The sequence below is a fragment of the Grammomys surdaster genome, unplaced genomic scaffold, assembly GCF_004785775.1.
Source record: "Grammomys surdaster isolate TR1022 unplaced genomic scaffold, NIH_TR_1.0 126398, whole genome shotgun sequence".
NCBI lineage: Eukaryota > Metazoa > Chordata > Mammalia > Rodentia > Muridae > Grammomys > Grammomys surdaster.
This window is the reverse complement of record NW_021621192.1, coordinates 2,352,497-2,357,810: the sequence shown is the minus strand read 5'-3', so window position 1 is coordinate 2,357,810 and position 5,314 is coordinate 2,352,497. Positions and strand designations below refer to the sequence as shown.

At 44.7% G+C, this 5,314-nt stretch overlaps 1 non-coding gene across 1 annotated transcript; it reads right to left on the bottom strand.

Moving 5' to 3' along the window:
• Positions 1 to 4,751: 4,751 nt before the first annotated feature.
• LOC114614698 lies at positions 4,752 to 4,883 on the bottom strand. The gene has a single exon (XR_003710370.1). It is a non-coding gene; the product is annotated as a small nucleolar RNA SNORA17 (small nucleolar RNA).
• Positions 4,884 to 5,314: the final 431 nt, after the last annotated feature.

The following is a 5,314-nucleotide window of genomic DNA, read 5'->3' as shown; positions in this document are numbered from 1 at the left end:
CTCTGGTGGTATCTATGGTCTATGCAGTGGCTAAAGCCCATATACTCCCCCTGGAAACCACATTCATGTCTGTGATTCCTGCTATCATCAGAAACAATATGTAAGTTCATGATCCATGCTACCGCTAACTGTAAAGGACAAGGGATTTTGGCATGGAATTGATGATTGCAGACTCATGGTTGAGAAAGAGGGGCATAGAAGGCTTCTGTGACAATCCCTAACCCTTCTTCCCCCTAAAAAAGTAACAGCCTAGACAGAAAGCCATTGAAGAAAATGCTTCAAATTTCTAATAAGGATGCTGAAGTATAGCTCTCCACAGTGGATGACTTCTGTTTGGGACGAGAGTGGAGAAAGACTCAGTTTTCTTTAAGGTGCAGGCCCCCAGGAGCTTAACCATGCTCCAGTAAATATATGTACAACACAAATTGGACTTTTTTCTTTTTCTTCTTTTTTGGGGGGCAGGGAAGTCACAGGTTTGGGGGTGGACCTGGGAGGACTGGAAAGTGAGGGTGCTTGGGGCTTGTGATGTGAAATCCCAAAGTAATCAATAAAAATATTATGAAAAGTATTATTGAAAGTATCAGAGGCAACTGTACATTTCAGTCTGCAGCTGTTTCATGAAGTTCTTGTGTCACTTAAATTACTTTGCTCATCTCATGACTGGATACATTCTATTCTATATCAACTTCTCTTTGAACTGTAAACAAGGCCGTTCCCCTAGAGATAGCTATTTGCTGAACAACAGTCTAAGAAAGCAGCTGGGAAAGCAAGTGTAGGCAGCACAAATCTTTGTTATGATTGTGCTTCAATTTCCTTTCTAAACTTTCTGTCAGGAGACAGTTTTATTTATTTCCCTTGTGGATATGCTTATCAGTTTATTTGTCTTGCACAGCAATGTCTTGGGAAATAAATGCTTATTAATCTTACTTCACCTGCTTTGAACTGTGACTTTCAAACAGCAACAGACTGTTATTGCCATCTCTCCTTCTTGTATACCAATTCACTAGTTTTAGCTGAGGTGTGTTGGCTTCGTTGCTCTTCTGGCCCTGAGTTGACTCCCACTCTGCACAACTTGCTATTTCAAAAAAGGAATCAGTGATTCCTGCACCTTAGGGCAGTGTCCTCTTCCTTTGTAGAATTCCATTCTCTGCCTGAGGTCTGTTAAGGCATGCATCTATTATGCTCAGTTGAAACCAAGTCTCACCATATTTCTCGTTGTTTTGAATTTGCTACTGTAGTAGCTCATGTAAGTAAAGGTAAAATCTCTTTGTTTTTATTCAGACTTTTAGAGAGGGGAGTAAATGTCCTGCCTCTCAAGATCAAGAAGAAAATGAATCAGAATCAAGTAGGAAAGTTGCCTTAAAAACAAGAAAAAAACAAATGAAAAACACAGTGTTGCAAGATGATATCACCCAGCTTTTCAGTATCTGGGGGCTTGATCCCTGGGGTTGTATGTGACTTCCATGGAGGTGCTACAGTTTGCTGCCTTGAATCCACTCCACAGCCTGGCTACCCATTGCAGCCCCCATCACTTAAACGCAAAGAGCTTCTTCCTTATCTGGTTAAATGTTTCAAATCAAATCAGAGATTTATTCAGTGATGTGACTGTCATGCAGCTTGCAAGTACCGAACCTTCCTGGTATGTACGTGTCACTCCAATAGTGTGGTGTTTGAGTTCCCAGGGAGGGTTACAGACTCTCACACAGGGGACTACAGAATTATGGTGGATATATCCAGTAGGCAATGAGGTCTATCTGTGTTACAGTTTCACCTGGATATTTTCTTTTCTTTCTTTTTGTAAACTTTAGTTCGCTTTGTTTTTTGACACTTTCAATCAGACATATATGAAATCCATTCTAATTACCATTAATCCTCACTCTTTAACTTCCTTCCACACCTCCTCACTGAAAATGCCTTTCCCAGATTCATGTCCTGTTTGTGAAACTCACTGAGTTTAACAGGGTTGTTTGTGCGGCTGTGGGACCCTAGCTTCATGTTTTCTCTTTCTCATGTTCTGTTATGTTACAGAAGTCTGCCTATTATTCTCTCTCAGAACGTGAGGATATGAACAGTGATGGCTGCTGTTTTCCTGACAGATTATGATTGCCATACTGCTACTACAGTGCAGGTACTGATATCTGCATGCCGTAGGTCAGAGGCTAAGCTTTAAACACAGGATGTTCTAGCAATTGTGTGGAGCTGCCAGTATTCAAAAAGATGTTTGGCTTTAAACCTGCAGCCTCTCCTCTGCATCACTTTATGACATTTTACTTTATTCTTCATTAGACATGCAAAGTGGAAGCAGAGATCACTTTCCTTTGCATTTCTAATCCACTGTGGCCTTTGGCCAGGGCACTTGGGGTATCAGAGTGATTTACTACTTTCAAGGGACCAAAGTGGATAAAGGTCAGCTACCTGTGGAGTTCAAATGTGATGTATGATTTTCTGGTGTGGTTTGTCAAGCCAAGTGATGGAGACTGTGCCCACATATATCTAGCTGACACAAAGCTGCCCACAGCTTAGGGGCCTGATTTTGCACAAGTGAACTTAAAGCTTAGGATAAAGACATCTGACTCCGCGTAGGGGCTGAGCAGTTGAAAAAGCCCGCTGCCCTTCACAGATCTCCTAGATTTGATCAGGGAAGCAGCAAGCGGATTTAGCTTGGCATGCGAAGCTTCGCAGTGAAAACATTCCAAGTATGCAACCTAGACTTGTTTTTCCCCCCCAAAAAAGGACTAATATGGAAATCGTGGCTCCTAGAGACCACTCCGGAAGTTCTTCACATTATTACGGATGCCATTTTCCCTTCATAATCTAAATGTACATGCAGTGCAGTTAATAAAATATTCTAGATATGTGTTTATTAAAAGTCAAAGTCGGGCTTATGCTATAATTTTATAGCATCAATGGTAGTAAAAGCAAATTTCACTGAGGCAGAGCGCACACATGAGAACTAGTCTGTGAGTGGTAAGTCTCAAGGTGAAATGACACTTCAGAAACTAGAACCAAATCCCTTTACAAAGACTATCACCTTGCTGAATTTCTTTTAAAGCTTTTATTTGTTCTTTATGAATTTCATATCGTGTACCACAGTCCCACTCCTTTTCTCCTCCCCTTGTACCCACACTTCAACCTGGCAACCTTCCCCCACAACAGAGAGAAAAAAATCTCTCATCATGGAAGCTGTAGTATGCCATGTTGTGTCCCACAATTCACACATTTGTCCATACTTCTTTGCTTGCAAATGTTTATTGCAATAACTCATTGGTCTGGTCTGTGGCCTCTGGGTTCTGCTACTCTATCAATACTGGAACTTCACTAGGACTATTCTCTGATAGGATATCCTGTTATTGCCCCGTGTCATGGAGAACCTGTAGTTTTCCATCTGTACACCCAGCCTCTGAATGCATTTTTTGCAGTTCATCCATGAGGTAGCTGTTGGGGTAGACCAATTCAAAGTCCTAGATCTGGGCCTGAGAAGTAGCTGAGATGGTCAACCCACTGGCTCTCCCACTTTCATGCCCGCAGGGTCAGCTCACCAGCAACCCTTGTGGCCAGGACCAGCTCTATCCTGCTGCCCAGGCAAGCTGCTGGGCCAACTTTGAGTGTTGCAGTCAGTGAGGAACAAAGCCAGTTCTCCCAGTCTCTTGAGCCTGGGATCAGCTCTCCATCCTGGCACAGATAGTAAGCATCAAGGGTGGGAAGGAGGGCTCCCTCAGGTCTACATTGCCATCCAGCAAACAAGAGGCAGGCCCAGCTCTTCTGCATGCATGCCCTTGGGGCTGGCTCATCTGCAACCTCCATATCCAGGGTCAGCTCTACTCAGCTGCTCAGGTGAGGTGCAAGACCTGCTCTCCTGCTCTCATGACCCCAGGGACAGGTCTCCCACCTGCCTCCAGTGGTGAGGGGAGAGTGGGAAGGAGAGTGTTTCTCTCTTGTCCATAACACTGCAAAGGAGACAAGTGGTGGTAGGGCTAGCTCTTCCACGCTCATAACCTGGGGCTGGCTCACTTGCCATTCCCACAGTACGCAAGGCCCACTCTCGCTACAGCAGTCTAGGGGTGGGGTCAGCTTTTCTGCTCTCAGGTCCCCAAGGACAGTTATTCCAGGATGCCCAGATGAAGGGTAGGGCCAGTTCTGCACAACCCTCAGACATGAACATATTCCTGTGAGGCAGCCAAGACCAGGGACATTTGGGACTCAGACGTGGTCCCCAGTGGCAGCACAGATCCAGCCCCTACCGTAGTCCCAGGTGTTACCAACAGCTACTCACATCAGTACCTACAAATCTCCAGTTCTGCCTCTCTTCATTGTACCTACATCCTTCTGTTTCTTTCTCTTTCATTTCTCCACCACTTACTTGCTCCTCTTAGTGGTGCCTGGGGGTCTCTAAGTATCTGTAGTGGTCTCAGGAATGCTATACTCTGCTCACACCTTATGGCACGGGGAAGGGGTCATCTCGGACATTGTCTACCCACCAAGGCCTGCAGGGTGCCAGACTGGTGGTCATCTCAGGCTAACTTCTTGTCCGGGTCCCATGGTACTGGTCTGCTGATTGTCTCAGGCTTTCTTCTCAGCAGGCTTGCCCAAGTGGCCCCTTTTGAGTGTCTGCTGTGTCTGTCTCACTGACACCTGGGGTTTATAATCCCAGGCCGGGTTCTTCTGGTCTTAAGCTTGCTCCCTGTGCTGGGATCCTGTCTGGGCCTGCCTGGTGATAGATTGGAGGTCGTCTCAGGTTTGCTTTCTCAGGAAATGCTAAGCTACTAATCATTCAGACTTCATAAGTCCGAACGCTGCGGGGGAAACATAGCCTCTCTCCTCTCTGCCACCTACTGACACACATGTGAGACGGCAGCCCCACCTGCCACACCTCTAGGGGCAGGTACATTGCTGATCTTAAGCAATATAGTCCAGAGTTAATTGTTAAGTATTGAGTCCATTAGGACATAGGAAACCAGAGCATTTTACAAAAGCGGTGCAAAATATAAATGTAAAAATAACTACTGAGCTTATAAAAATCAGAATTGAACACTTCTCTTTTGTGAGATGAAAAATTTTGTCAGTGACATTTATTCACAATAAATATATCCAGAGTGTTCTTGCAGATTATCTAAGGACCAACAACAAAGAGAAGAGAACAACAAAGATCCAAAGGGAAGGGGGAATAAAGGTACTGACTTTTTTGAATCCGTGAGTACAACAAAGTGATGGTTCATGCTCCCCACCTCCATCCCCATTCACATGCCAGAATCCTAACTCCCCAGGTGATATCTCAGGCTTTATACTGTTCGTCTCTTAACCCTCAAGTTTATGG